This window comes from Mobula birostris, chromosome 9, assembly GCF_030028105.1.
Source record: "Mobula birostris isolate sMobBir1 chromosome 9, sMobBir1.hap1, whole genome shotgun sequence".
Taxonomy (NCBI): Eukaryota; Metazoa; Chordata; class Chondrichthyes; order Myliobatiformes; family Myliobatidae; genus Mobula; species Mobula birostris.
The window spans coordinates 118555544-118571853 of NC_092378.1; the positions used below are offsets into that span (position 1 = coordinate 118555544).

At 41.3% G+C, this 16310-nt stretch overlaps 1 long non-coding RNA gene across 1 annotated transcript; it reads left to right on the forward strand.

Annotated features, from left to right (window-relative positions):
- The first annotated feature begins 121 nt into the window (after nt 1–121).
- LOC140203455 (uncharacterized) lies at nt 122–16005 on the forward strand. Its single transcript, XR_011887370.1, has 3 exons — nt 122–196; nt 15148–15190; nt 15947–16005. It is a non-coding gene; the product is annotated as an uncharacterized lncRNA (long non-coding RNA).
- Nucleotides 16006–16310: the final 305 nt, after the last annotated feature.

Consider the following 16310-nt stretch of genomic DNA (forward strand, 5'->3'; position numbering starts at 1 on the left):
TGCTTCCCTCCCCTTCCTACCTTATCCGGCTGGAAGGCAATTGTTGCTGCGAATAGTTCCGGGCCAAGCAGCCAGGCTGTTGTGTAAAAGAGCTCAAGGGAGTTTAATGTTTGCACTCGGAGCAAGACTAATTCAGATATGAAACTGTAATTAACGATTGCAAACTGTTCAAGAACAGCCACCACTCGAAGATCAGGTATTGGTTTGACCTGCATCATACATGTTAATGCCAGGAAAGAAATGGAAGCAATTAGAAAATTGGTTCCGAACTTTAGTGCGTTTAAATGTGTTGTAAAATTCCTACCAAGTTTCAATAGGGAAGATAGCAATTATGCATTTATTCATTTTCCTCGAGGGCCTTTGAGTCAACTTTATGGTGAGGAATGTTGCTGCATGTAGGCCCCAGTGATAGAAATAACGGTAATAATAACCACCAGCCATTGATAAATCAGTTGGATTCTAATAATTACCAGAATATCATTAAAACCCAGTTGTCTCAGGAATGCCTGCTAGTTGCACTAGACAATAAATTTTGTCAAAATTGTTGCTTCCTCAGAATTTTTTTTGTTTATGATAGACTGCTTGAAGCTGAACACAAATATAATTTCAGACTAATTGGTATCACATAGGAATTTGGAGAAACAAGAAATTAACTTTTATTGAAATAATGCATTTAATTTCATAACTGTGACACTTTGCAATAGTTCAACTAAGCTACAAATGCTTCTTTGGTGATTTTCATTTGTACTCAGTGTCTGAGGCTTCTCATTTAAGTGTCCAACAATAAGTGCCTGCAATGATGAATTCCAGTTGCTCTGATACTGTTTCTCCATGACCATAATGTCCTGGTGAAACCTTTCACCATGTTCATATCTGATAGTGCCAAGATTTGCAGGGAAGAACTATAAATGGGAATGCTGGAAATGAATCTTTAGTGACATGTTGCAATTCATGGTTTTGTATACTTGAAACATGTTATCAAACAGCTGCACATAGCAAATGCTCTAGTTGCCAAAAAAAAATTCCACAACATTCTTGAATGCCTTCCATGTGATTTTCTCTGGTCCCACTAAAAGTTCTTCAAAATACCTGTCATTGATGACCTGTTTGATTTGTAGACCATCAAAAATGCCTTTCTTCATTTTGGCATCAGTTATTCTGACTTGAATTATGAATCGAATTAAGAAATATATGATTTTTTTAAAGTGGTGCGTAATAAGGAAATTTCAAGATGATTTTTGTGATCGGCAGCCCAAAATCAATTAGCTACACCGAAAGGTATTCAGGAAGCAAAATCTTTGTTGTCTAGTATTATTACTACATCTATCTCCATACCAGTCAGATCAACACGCAACAACATTTACCACCATATAGTTGACTCAAAAGCCATTATGGAAAATGAGGACAGAAAACAAATAGTATGCCTCCAATCCAATGAGAAAATGTTATAACATAAAGGACCAATTTCTACTGCAATTGTGTTCCAATTTCATAAAAATTTTAAAGGTGTAATTAAAGCCCGATGCTGAACTCCAACACAACTTGAAATGAGCTGAAATAGCAGGCCAAACAATATAGGCGCTGAAGGAAACAGTTTATGTTTCACAGTGATTAACTTTCATTAGAACTTCTCCAAAATTAAGATTGAAAGAGTTACCTTTTAGAACTCAAAAACATAAAACTATTCAAAAGAAATACTTGGAGCTGAGGATAACATGTCAACTTTGTTCTTACTTGAGCAAGGCGCACACTTATGATGTAATGGCATTCACTTACTTTTACATATAACCGGAATTAATTAGTGAAGCAAAGGGTGCTTAATCAAATAATATATTTCTAATATTACTCAAATATTACTGAAATGTTCAAAACACAAGACCCCACACTAATTAGCTAGAAACTCCAACCCAATATAGAATGTATATATATATACACACACACACATTCATACACACACACACGGTGATTAATAAGTTCGTGGCCTAAGGTAGAAGGAGTCAATTTTTGAAAACCTAGCACATTTATTTTTCAAATAGTCCCCTCCTACATTTACACACTTAGTCCAGCAGTCATAGAGCATCCGGATCTTGGACTTCAAGAAAGTGCCACAGCAGGGGTAATTGATAAGTTCGTGGCCTAACATAGAAGGAGATGAGTTATACAGCTCTCCTTATATGCACATGCAGTTCAATGCTTTGAGTGATTATGCAGAAAGTTTGGTTAATAACTCATCCCCTTCTACCTTAGGCCACAAACTTATCAATCATCCCTGATGAGTTATTAACTGATGAGTTATTAACCTCAAACTTTCTGCATAATCACTCAAAGAGTTGAACTGCATGTGCATGTAACGAGAGCTGTATAACCCATCTCCTTCTACGTTAGGCCACAAATATATCAATCACCCCTGCTGTGGGAACTTTTCTGGAGGTCCAAGATCCGTATGTTCCACAACTGCTGGACTAAGTGTGTAAATGTAGGAGGGGACTATGTTGAAAAATAAATGTGTTACCTTTTCAAAAATTGACTCCTTCCACCTTAGGCTACAAACTTATCAATCACCCCTTGCATATGTACGGTGGCATGTAAAAGTTTGGGCATCCCTGGTCAAATTTTCTGTTACTGTGAATAGCTAAGCAAGTAAAAGATGACCTGATTTCCAAAAGGTATAAAGTTAAAGATGACACATTTCTTGAATATTTTAAGCAAGATTACTTTTTTATTTCCATCTTACAGTTTCAAAATAACAAAAAAGGAAAAGGGTCCAAAGCAAAAGTGTGGGCACCCTGCATGGTCAGTACTTAGTAACACCCCCTTTGGCTAGTATCACAGCTTGTGAACGCTTTTTGTAGCCAGTTAAGAGTCTTTGAATTCTTGTTTGGGGGATTTTCTCCCATTCTTCCTTGCAAAAGGCTTCTAGTTCTGTGAGATTCTTGGGCTGTCTTGCATGCACTGTTCTTTTGAGGTCTATCCACAGATCCTCGAGGATGTTTAGGTCGGGGGACTGTGAGGGCCATGGCAAAACCTTCAGCTTGCACCTCTTGAGGTAGTCCATTGTGGATTTTGAGGTGTGCTTAGGATCATTATCCTGTTGTAGAAGCCATCCTCTTTTCATCTTCAGCCTTTTTTTTTTACAGACGGTGTGATGTTTGCTTCCAGAATTTGCTGGTATTTAATTGAATTCATTCTTCCCTCTACCAGTGAAATGTTCCCCGTGCTACTGGCTGCAACACAAGCCCAAAGCATGATCGATCCACCCCCGTGCTTAACAGTTGGAGAGGGGTTCTTTTCATGAAATTCTGCACCCTTTTTTCTCCAAACATACCTTTGCTCATTGCAGCCAAAAAGTTCTATTTTAACTTCTTCAGTCCACAGGACTTGTTTCCAAAATGCATCAGGCTTGTTTAGGTGTTCCTTTGCGAACTCCTGACACTGAATTTTGTGGTGAGGACGCAGGAAAGGTTTTCTTCTGATGACTCTTCCATGAAGGTCATATTTGTGCAGGTGTCGCTGCACAGTAGAACAGTGCACCACCACTCCAGAGTCTGCTAAATCTTCCTGAAGGTCTTTTGCAGTCAAACGGGGGTCTTGATTTGCCTTTCTAGCAATTCTATGAGCAGTTCTCTTGGAAATTTTTCTTGGTCTTCCAGACCTCAACTTGACCTCCACCGTTCCTGTTAACTGCCATTTCTTAATTACATTACGAACTGAGGAAATGGCTACCTGAAAACGCTTTGCTATCTTCTTATAGACTTCTCCTGCTTTGTGGGCATCATTTATTTTAATTTTCAGAGTGCTAGGCAGCTGCTTAGAGGAGCCTATAGCTGCTGATTGTTGGGACAAGGTTTGAGGAGTCAGGGTATTTATAATGCTTTGAAATTTGCATCACCTGGCCTTTCTTAAAGATGACTGTGAACACGCCATAGCCCTAACAAGCTAATTAAGGTCTGAGACCTTGGTAAAAGTTACCTGAGAGCTCAAATCTCTTGGGGTGCCCAAACTTCTGCATGGTGTTCCTTTCCTTTTCCCCCCCACACTCTAAAATTGTACAAAACAAAAATAATACACTAATCTTGTTTAAAATGTTGAAAAGAATGTTTCATCTTTAACTTTATGACTTTTGGAGATCAGTTCATCTTCTATTCACTTAACTATTCACAGTAACAGAAATTTTGACCAGGGATGCCCAAACTTTTGCATGCCACTGTGTATACATACATAAACACACACACACACACACACACACACATTATATATATATCGATCTCTATATTCTTCGGTTGTCCACATTCCTTTAACGGTGAGAACTTTGATGACTATACAGACCTATCCTGGACCCACAAGCTCTATTGCAGGTGGAACATTTATATGTGGTAGTGGTGGCAGGCATGGCTGAATTTCTCCTGGCTCTCTTCTGGTTGTTCTTTCCATCTCTAGAATATGAACCCTGTCCCTACACAACTGTCACCAAGTGGTACGGTCAGCAGCAACATCCTCCACGTCCTTGGGTCTAATCTTGCACTTCCTTAAAGCATTCTTCATCTGAGCCTTATAGCGCTTCTTCGGCCCTCCAGCTGAGCGTCGACCATGATGTAGCTGGCCATATAACACTCTATGGGGTAGCTAACATGGGGGCATCCTTATCACATGCCCCAGCCGCTGCAGCTGGGTGATCATGGCTTCAATACTCCTGTGATTGGTCTTTACAGGTATTTCACTGTGAGGCACCCGCTCATGTCAGGTAATTCCCAGAATGCGCTCCACATCCACTCTATCAAGGCATTTGACCATTCGATAGGTTACAATGAGAGTCCTCTCATTCTTCTGAATTCCAGTGAGTACAGGCCCAGAGCATCAAACATTCTTCATATGATAATCCTGGAATAATCTTCTGGAATCTCCTCTGAACCCTCTCCAATGTCAGCACATCCTTTTAAAGATAAAGGGGCCAAAACTGCTCACAATACTCCAAGTGAGGATTCACCAGTTCCTTGTAAAGCCTCAACATTACATTCTTCCTTTTATATTCTAATATTCTTGAAATGAATGCAAACATTGCACTTGCCTTCCTCACCACTGATTTAACCTGCAAATTAACCTTTAGGGAATCCTGTATGATGACTCACAAGTTCTTCTGCACCTCGGATTTTTCAATTTTTGAATCTATGCTTTTATTTCTTCTGACAAAGTGTATGGCCATACACTTCCTGACATTGTATTCCATCTGCCACTTCCTTGCCCAGTTTCCTAATCTAAGCCCTTCTACAGACCCCCTGCTGCATCAACATTACCTGGCCCTCCACCTATCTTTGTATCATCCACAAATGAGGCCACCAAGCCATCAGTCATCTAAATCAACGATATATAATGTAAAAAGAAACAGTTCCAACACTGACCCCTATGGAACACCTCTAGTCACCAGCAGCAAATCAGAAAAGACTCCCTTTATTCCTACTCTTTGTCTCCTACTAATCAGCCAATACTCTATCTATGTTAGTATCTCTCCTGTAATACCATGGGCTCTTAATTTGTTAAGCAGCCTCATGTGTGGCACCTTGTCAAAGGCCTTCTGAAAATCCAAGTGCACAACATCCATCAAATCTCCTTTGTCTATCCTGCAAAGAATTTGAACAGAATTGTCAAGCAAGATTTTTCTCTATAGGAAACCATGCTGACTTTAGCCTATTTTATCATGTGCCTCCAAGTATCCTGAAACCACATCCTTAAAAAATTAACTCCAACATCTTCCCAACCACTGATGTCAGACTAACCAGCCTATATCTATAGCATAGTAAATTTTAAACTGTCCCTTTTATGTTTTAAGATTTAGTCACTGTGGAGGATTTCTTATCTTGTGGGATAACATCTTTCCTGACAAGGTGGGGTCACTTTGCTTGGTAGGGGAGACCTTTAGCTGTGAAACAATCTCATGTTCTGGGGCCCCAGAGGATTTTGGGACTGCGGGAAGTGGTTCTGACAGCTCTAGATATCTTTCTTCTCCAACAATCGACTCTGCTGTCCTCAAGTGTTTGATTTATCATGTGCCAATGACATCAAACACAATCTCCACTGTGTAGGAGAGTGGTCCAGTTCTGTCTTTAATCTTTCCAAGTAGCCACGTTTGATTACCTCTGTAGTCCTTTGCCAGGGCTGTTTGCTTAGGAGTGAAACATAGAACGTCTTTGTTTGAGCAGCCTTCAATTTGTCTCAGCTGTTTGTCCTGCAAACTCCTTCTGGGATTGGGTTTGAGAAAATTTAAGGGTGAGTGCAAGGGATGACACAGGAAGAGCACAGCTGATGAGTTCTTGGTTGCAGAGTGTGCTGCATTGCGATATGCAACGAGGAAATTGGCAAGCTTCTGAATCAGTATTGATGTAGTGTATTCTGTTGACATTGCTAACAGTGCATTCTTTAGACTCTGGACAAATATATCCGCCAAGCCATTTATCACTGAGTACTATGGTGCAGATGTAATACGTCTTACTCCATTCATTTTCAGGAATGACTGAAACTATTCCGCAACAAACTGTGGTTCACTGTCACTGACTAAGTGTTCTGCAACACCAGAGCTTGAGAAGAGGCTTATCAACACATCAAGAGAGCGCGAGGCTGTAGTTGAGGCTATTGGGAACACTTCTGACCACTTTGTAACTGCATCCACTGCTATTAAGAATTAGTGCCCATAAATGGTCTGGCAAAATCCATCCGAATCCTCTGCCAAGGAAATGCAGACCATCCCAGGGATGAGAGGAGCATCTTCTGGACGTGTTGGTGTCCCATACAGTGCATAGCAAGCTGCTCAATCTGCTGATCTACCCCAGGCCACCAGACAAAAACTCAAGCCAACAGTTCCATTTTGACTATGCTTAGCTTCTCCAATGCTTTAGCTCTCAGCTTGGATGGTACAGCGACTCTCAATCCTCACATGCGGTAAACTTGTGTCAAGGGTAAATTCATCCTACCGCTAGTAAAAATGGGGGAACTGGGATTTATGTTGCACTTCCCAACTATTTTGGGTGTGAATGTGGACTTGAAGACTTGAGCAGAGTGGGATCTTTTCTGGTTTTCCTCTGGATCCTCTTTGTCGTAATAGGGAGACTTCCGATTTGTATCAGGGAGAATATGTCAAGGGGAGTCTCATCTTTTGTAAAAGTTTCAGGTACTTCCTTTCCTAAGGGCAAACTGGACAATCTATCAACATTCCCGTGATTAGTCATTCTCTCCTGAATTTGATCTTGTAATTGTGTCCTCCAAGAAACAGAGTCCATCTCTGCATTTGTCTTGCTGTTGTTAGTGGAACACCCTCCTGTGGATTGAAAACGGATACCGTATTAGATGATGGTGATCAGCAATGAGGGTAAACTCTCTTCCAAACAAGTACTGGTTTTACACTCCAAACTAGACTGAAGGTCTCTGTCAATCTGTGCATGTTTACTCTCTGCAGTGGTAAGGGAATGTGATACAAAAGCTATGGGCTTTCACTTTCATCACTCACAATATATGACATGACTGCACCTATACCATAAGGCAAGGCATTACAGGCAAGGATCATTAGATGTTGTGCATCATGAAGTATGAGTACAGAGTCTGATGACACCATTTCCTTTGTGTTTTGGAAAGCCGCCTTACACTGCTCTGTCCATTGCCATTTCTTTCCGATCTGCAGTAATGGGTTCCAGGGGTGCAGCACAGTAGCCAGGTTTGGTGGAAACCTATTATAGTAATTGATAAATCCTACAAAAAATCACAATTGTGATAGCACACACAGTTCTTTCTCAGCACACATTTAAATTCTTAAGTGTTAATAGTGTGATCACAGTAAGCGATGCTTGATTTAAAGAATTCCCTCTCGTTGCATCGTGCTTTGACCCCATAATCTTATAATATTTCCAACACTCTCTTGAGATGTTCCACGTCATCCAGGTAACACTGATTGCCTGGACAGCCTCGTTGTATATGCTGCATAGCTTTCTGCAGAATGCAGGTGCATTCTGCTAAAAATAAGCCCAATACAATGATAAAGTCCCTTGGGACTGTTTGTGGTGAGAAACACTTTGGACTTTTCTTCCATATCCATCTTTAGGTAGGCCTTAGCTAAGTCCACTTTGCTTGAGTGTTTCCCTACAAAAAGGCTTCCAAATATATCCTATATACAGGACAGAGGGTATTGATCTACTTGTAGTCCTGGGTTGATGGTGACCTTAAGATCACCAGAGATTCTGACACAACCATCCTTCTGGGCTACTGAGACCACATATCCCATTGGCCCCACTCAAACATGGAAAGAAATCCTTCAGCCTCTATATGATCTAGCTCACTGGATACTTTATCACAGATGGCATAAGGAACCAGATAGGCTTTGTAAAACTTGGGTGTGGCATTTTCATTTAATACACTCTTACCCTTGAAATATTTGAGTTTTTCAGTGCTATTCCTAAACACTGCTGTGATATCATCCAGTCCCTTTCTTAAATGACTTTCAGTTGACTCTATTCCAGAGGATGTAGCATGCAAATTGTGGTGGATCTTGAATCAAATTGTAGTATTCCCAGACAATTAAGGCCCCACATACAAGCCCAATATGGCTTGTTGGTTGTTGTATTTCACTGTTACGAATGTCATTCCCGCAGGATTAATTTTTTCTCAAGTACAAGTTCTTAGTTGGATATTCGCAGACTTCAGTATCTTTGAAATGCTGGGGAAAGTAATTTTGTAGAATGCTGAAACAGTCAAGCCACTGTCCAATTCCATTTTAATTAATTTGCTGTTCACTACTGATGTAAACCATATTGGTTGTCTGTTGTTAGTTTTCACATGGTAGAGCTCAAGGCTACTCAGTCCTGTGCCACTCGTATCATTATCACATATTTCATGCACAGCATGCAGGTTAGTACTCTTTTTGAAACTGGAACTTTACTTTGTATATTCCCTGTTCAGTCGATTTATTTTTTTATCTGTCTGATATACTCTTTACAGGTGCCCTACTTCATTACGTTTTCTTCAAATTTTGCCTTTAATCCAGCATTGGTCTGGTGTATGTGAGCCTCTGCCATAATGGTAACTCAATTCGTTCAACCAGGCAAGTCTCTGTTCAGTCATTGCAATTTTGTTCACGTTCACTTTCATTTCTGACTGCAACTCAGTTGCGTGTCTGGCTGCTGTTGCCATTGATACAGGAGTTTCAACTGCTCCTTTATATGTGAGTGGTGCTTCAGTTAGAGCCGTTTTTGAATGTTTTCTTGTAAGATTCCACAAACGAAATGATCTCCTAGTCCATCACGGAACTGACAATGCTCAGACTATTTCTTTAGTTCAGCCATGCAAGCTGAAATGGGGCCCCCCTTCTTCTTGATTCCACTTATGAATCCTAAAGCATCCTGCAATCAACAATGGTTTTGTTCTGATTGTTCCTACATTACATTCACAATATTTGCAAAGCTCACTTCAGTTCGTTTAGTTGGAGCAGACAAACTTCTAAGCAAACAGTATGCTTTTCTGCCTATTATATTCAGCGTGGCCAAGTGGTTAAGGCATTCGTCTAGTGATTTGAAGGTCGCTAGTTCGAGCCTTGGCTGAGGCAGCGTGTGTGTCCTTGAGCAAGGCACTTAACCACACATTGCTCTGCGACGACACTGGTGCCAAGCTGTATGGGTCCTAATGCCCTTCCCGTGGACAACATCAGTGGTGTAGAGAGGGGAGACTTGCAGCATGGGCAACTGCTGGTCTTCCATACAACCTTGCCCAGGCCTGTGCCCTGGAAACATTCCAAGGCTCAAATCCATGGTCTCATGAGACTAACGGATGCCTAATCAATTCAGCAAAACTGGTATTTGCTTTTCTTTGGCTATCTTATTTGCTTTATAATACAGTTCAATTTGTTCAATATACATAATAGTTATCTTTCCCATGTAGCCAGCCATTTCTGCTTTTTATCCCTTTTATTATCACCCAGCACTCATGTTTATGAACCTGTGAATTTCATCCGTTTCTGCTTTTTTAAAAAACTTCACTTTCTTTCTCTTCCCCCTTGTAAGGAAAAAAAAACATGCAGAACTTTTTTTTTACTTGAACACCTCACTGGGCTTCAACAGGTAGGTAGTCATCTCTGGTTTGTTTTAAAACTTACTCATCACCACTGTTACATTTTCTAACTCCAAAACAATAAAACTAATTTAAAAAAGCATGAAACCAGGGATAATGTGCCTACTTACTTTTCACTTTAATGAGGCACACACTTATGTCGTAGTGGCATAATAATGTATGCCATTCATGAACTTTTACATATAACATGTAATTATTTACATAAAGAATGCTTAATCAAACAATATATTTACAATATTACACATAATATTGAAATATTAAATAGACAACAAATTTTAAGTTGCAGAAGATATCCTGAGGATTCTCAATTTCATTCATGTTTCAGATCTCAGATTCTGGATTGTTGCAAAGAACAGGTGCAGTGTACAGTGTCATGCATTTGACAAAAAAATGATACATGGTTAATCATGTATTCAGTGTTAATCTGAGAAAGAAGTCTGAAAGTAGAACTATAGTAAAATGGTAATATTCCCATGGAAATTGAGAAAATCATCTCCGCCCCATATTAACTACATGACTGCATGCAAAGTGTGATTTTAATCAGAGTCCACAACAGAACCAATCTCAATGCAGAACAGCGTCATGCAAGGCTGTCAATGCTCCAACACATTTCTTATCTTCCTCACCTGCAGTATACAAGCTCACCTCCAACAAGCCTTATTCAATTGTGGATCCAACTTACAGGACAATTATGAAATTATGAAACATTCAACTACTATCTTCACTTCAAAACCAAGGCAACCTTCAGTCTCACCAACATACAGGAGACCACACCGGGAGCACCGGACACAGTAAATGACCCCAGTAGACTCACAGGTGAAGTGTCACTTCACCTGGAAGGACTGTTTGGGGGCCCTGAATGGTAGTGAGGGGAGGAGGTGTAGGATTCGTAAGGAGTAATCCCTGCAGAAAGCAGAAAGTGGGGGGGGGGGAGGAGAAAGGGAAAGGTGCTCGGTGGTGGGATCCCATTGGAGATGGCAGAAGTTCTGGAGAATTATGTGCTGGTGGGCTGGTAGGTGAGCACAAGAGGAACCCTATCCCTGGTAGGATGGCAGGAGTATGGGGTAAGAGCAGACGTGCGTGAAATAGAGATGTGGTTGAGGGCAGTAGTGATGGTAGAGGAAGAGAAGCCCCCTTCTTTGAAAAAGGAGGACATCTCCTTCAATCTGGAATGAAAAGCCTCATCCCGAAAGCAGATGTGGTGGAGACTGAAAAATTGAAACCTTCTATCACTGTGATCTCTGCTGCTCTGCAACTCTTCAACTATCACCCCATCAGGCTCCACATCAAGCACGTAATTCTCCAGAATACCTGCCATCTCCAATGGGATCCCACCACTCCACCCCCCACTTTCTGGTTTCCACAGGGATCGCTCCCTGCACAACTCCCTTGTCCATTTGACCCTCCCTACTGGCACTTATCCTTGCAAGCAGACGTGCTACACTTGCCCCTACACCTCTTCCCTCACTACTACTCAGGGCTCCAAACAGTCGTTCCAGGTAAGGCAATATTTCACCCGACAGTCTGTTGGGGTCATATACTGTGTCCAGTGCTCCCAGTGAGGCCTCCAGTATATCAGTGAGACCTGATGAGGATTAGGAGACCACTTCACTGAGCACCTACACTCCGTCCACCAGAAGAAATGAGATCTCCCAGTGGCCACCCATTTTAATTCCACTTCCCATTAACATTACATGTCAATCTATGTCCCCCTCTACTGTCATGATGAGGCCATACTCAGGGTGGAGGAACATCTGATATTCCATCTGGGTAACTTCCAACCTGATGGCATGAATGAACTTCGATTTCTTGAACATCTAGTAATGTCCCCCACCCCCATTCTCTCACCTTATCTCCTTGCCTGCCCATTGCTTCACTCTGGAGCTCCACCCCCTTTCCCTTCTTACATGGCCTTCTGTCCTCTTCTTATCGGACTCTCCCTTCTTCAGCCCTGTAATCTATTTCACCAACTTCTCAGCTCTTTACTTCATCCCCCCACCCCCCTCCCAGTTTCACCTATCATCTTGTGTTTCTTTCCCCTCCCCCACCTTTTAAATCTACTCATTTTTTTTCTCCAGTCCTGCCAAAGGGTCTCGGCCTGAAATGTTGACTGGACCTTTTCTCCCCCATAGATGCTGCCTGTCCTGCTGAGTTCCTCCAGTATTTTGTGTGTGTTGCTTGGACTTTCCGGCATCTGCAGATTTTCTTGTTTTTGGTCCAATCAGAAATTTATCGAGTTGCAACAATACCTCACAGCCCTTCAACTCAGTCTCCCAAATAATGAAAGTTAACCACCATATGCATTCTTAACCACACTACCAACCTGTGCAGATACTTTGAGAGATCTATGTACGTGGACCCCAAGATCCCTCTGCTACTTAGAATCCTGCCATTATCCTTATATTCTGCCTCCAAGTTGGACCATCCCAAGTGTATAATTTCACACTTTTCCAGACTGAATCCTATCTGCTACTTCTCATCCTATCAATGTCCTGTTGTAACCCATAACAACCTTCTACACTATCCACAACTCCACCAACCTTCATGTCATTTGCAAATTTACGAACCCATCCTTCTACTTCTCCATCCTGTTCAACTATAAAAATCACAATGAGCAGGGGTCCCAGAATAGGTCCCCATGGAACACCTCAGATTGTTGACTTTCAGGCAGAATATGCTCTATCTACTACCACAAGCTCCCCTTGGGCAAGACAAATTTGAATCCACTCAGCCAAGTTTCCCTGGGTCCTATGCCTCCTAACGTTCTGAATGAGCCGACTATGGGGAACCATGTCAAACACCTTACGGAAATCCATATACATCACATCAATTTGTTCTGTCACTTCCTTAAAGAATTCAATTATACTTGTGAGCCATGACCTGCCCCTCACAAAGCCACACTGACTTTCCCTAATTGGACTATACTTTTCTGGATGCTTGTAAATCCTGTCTCTAAGAATCCTCTCCAATAATTTTGCCATCACTGACATTACACTCACTGGTCTATATTATCCCGAGATTATTACATTTTTTGAACAAAGCAATAACACTTGCCACCATCCAATCTTCGGGTGGCCAACAAGTGCACCAAAATCATTGCCAAAGGCGCTGCAATCTCTTCCCATAGTAACCCGGGGTATACAGTATTCTGCCTGGCCCTGGGCACTTATCAATCCTAATATTTTTCAAAAGCTCCCACATGTCCTCTTTCTTAACATCAACATATTCTAGCATATCAGCCTTTTTTTGTTACCCTGTACTCACAATTATCAGGGGCCCTTTCACTGATGAATATTGAAGCGAAAGTATTCATTAATGACCTCCCCTACCTTTTTCAACTCCAGGCACATGATTCCTCTTTTATCTCTAATCAGTTCTATCCTAGTCATCCTTTTGTTCTTTATGAACGTGTAGAACACCTTGAGTTTTTCCCCTTAATCCTATTCACCAAAGCATTCTCACGCCCCCTTCTAGCTTTCCTAAATCCATTCTTAAGCTCCTTCCTGGCCATCTAGTAACAGTCTAAAGCCCTATCTCATCCTTGCTTCCTTGAAAGGCCTAGATAGAGTGGACATGAAGAGGATATTTCCAATAGTGGGAGAGTCTAAGATCAGGGGACACAGTCTCAGAACATCCCTTTAGAAGAGATAAGGATAAATTTCTTTAGCCAGAGCATGGTTAATCTGTAGAAGTAATTGTCACAGGCCGCTGTACAGGCCAAGTCATTGGGTATATTTAAAATAAACACTGATAAGACAGAGCTTGTGGGGAGAAGGCCAAGGTATAATAATTGATACTTATCCTTCCAGCTTATTTGGAGAAATTTGCTGATTTCATATTGATTCTATTTTGGACATAACTTTTTCAGTGCATTCAGATGTTGCTGTAATTGTCGGATCTATGGACCATGAGTTCGGTGTCCTAATATTTAAGTGCTCTTTCCTAGGGTGGCGTGGTGAAACTTTGTCCGAAGACACTGCAGAGTTGCATGGCCAGTGTTCTAGAAGACCTTATTCTTGCAAATATTGACTGTAAAGCCCAGCCTCACATACTTTATTAAATGAGTTAATATTTGGAGCTTGGATTCCAAATATGCACAAATGCCAGCATTGTCAGAATCAGATTTATTATCACTGGCATTTATTGTGAAACTTGTATGTGGCAGCAGTACATAATAAAAACTGATATATATTTATTTTTAAATTAAATAAGTAGCAGAAAAAAAGAAAGAGTAATGAAGTTCAAAGCCCATTCAGAAATCTGATAGCTGAGGGGAAGAAACTTTCCTGAATCATTGAGTTGTGTGCTTTCAGGCTCCTGTACCTTCTCCCTGATGGTAGCAATGAGAAGAGGGCATGTCTTGGGTGAGGGGGGGGGGGGAGGGTCCTTCATGATGGATGCTGCATTTTGAGGCATCACTCCTTGAAGATGCCTGGACACTGGGGAGGTTAGTGCCCATGTTGGAGCTGACTGAGCTTACAACTTTCTGCAGCTTATTTCGATCCTGTGCAGTGGCACCACCCCTCACCCATACCAGTGAGAATGCTCCCCAAGGTACATCTGTAGAAATTTGCAAGCTCCTTTGGTGACATACCGAATCTCCTCAAACTCGAATGAAATATAGCCGCTGTTGTGCCTTCTTTGTAGCTACATAAATATATTAGGCCCTGGATAGACTCTCAGAGATGTTGACAGTCAGGAACTTGAAACTGGTCATCCTTTCCACTTCTGATCCCTTGATTAGGATTTTACCCTTTCTGAAGTCCACAATCAACTCTTTGGTCTTACTGACATTGAGTGCAAGATTGTTGCTGTGACACCACCCAACCAGCTGATCTACCTTGCTCCTGTACGCCTTCTCGTAACCACCTGAAATTCTGCCAGCAAGAGTTTTGCCATCAGAAAAAAGTATAGATGGCATTTGAACTGAGCCTAGCCTCACAGCCATGGGTGTAGACAGAGTATAGCAGTGGGCTAAGCACACATCCTAGAAGTACATCAGTGTTGATTATCAATGAGTTGGAATGTTATTTCCCATTTGCACAGATGGAGGTCTTCTGGTGAGGAAGTCAAGAATCCAGTTGCAAAGGTAGGTATATAGTCCCAGGTTTTTGAATTTCTTGATCAGACTGTAGGAATGATTATGTTAAATACTGAGCTGTAGTCAATAAACAGCAGCCTGACACAAGTATTAGTATTGTCCAGGTGATCTAAGGCCGCGTGAAGAGCCAATGAGATCACATCTGTTGTAGACCTATTGTTGCGATAAGCAAATTGCAGTGGATCTAGGTCCTTGCTCAGGTAGGAGTTAATTCTAGCCATAACCAATCTCTCTTCATCACCATAGATGTGAGTGCTACAGGATGATAGTCATTAATGCAAATTACCCCGCTCTTCTTGGGCACTGGTATGATTTGTTGCCCTTTTGAAGCAGGTGGGAACTTCCAACTGTGGCAGTGAGAGATTGAAAACCTCTTTGAACACACCCACCAGATGGTTCACACAGGTTTTCAGAGCCCTACCAGGTACCCCATCGGGGCCTGTTGCCTTGTAAGGGTTCACCCGCTTGCAAGATTCTCAACAGATCACAGGGTCACCGGATGCTGCAGGTATCCTCATAGTTGTAGTTTTATTCTCCTTTTCAAAGTGTGTTTAAAAGATGTTTAGCCTATCTGGGAGTGAAGAATCACTGCTATTCATAATGTTAGGTTTCACTTAGTAGGAACTAATGGCCTGCAAACCCTACCAGAGTTGACATACATCCAACTACACCTCTAACGTCAATTGAAGTTGTACTTTTGCTCTTGTGATAACCCTCTAAGTTGTAACTGGCCTTCTTGCATAGCCCTGGATCACCAAACTTGAATGCCACAGATCCAGCTTTCAGCAGGCTCCGAATCTCCTGGTTCATCCACAGTTTTTTATTCAGGTATGTATGTTGACTAATAAACCTGATTCTGATGTGAATTTGGATGATGTTGGTTAAACTTCTGGAATATCACCAGAGTTTTAACAGTTCCCTATTAATTCAAACAATTAATTTTACACTCATGGATTTTTTTTGATGCTGAGGTACAATATTGCAGTAAGTCTGAGAGAATTATGCAGTTAGAATTAAAATTAAAATTAGACAGAAGACCCTTGAAGTAAAAAAAGGTTAAAAATGAAATGTTTGGGTGAGACAAAAGATATATATAAGCAAGAACTCA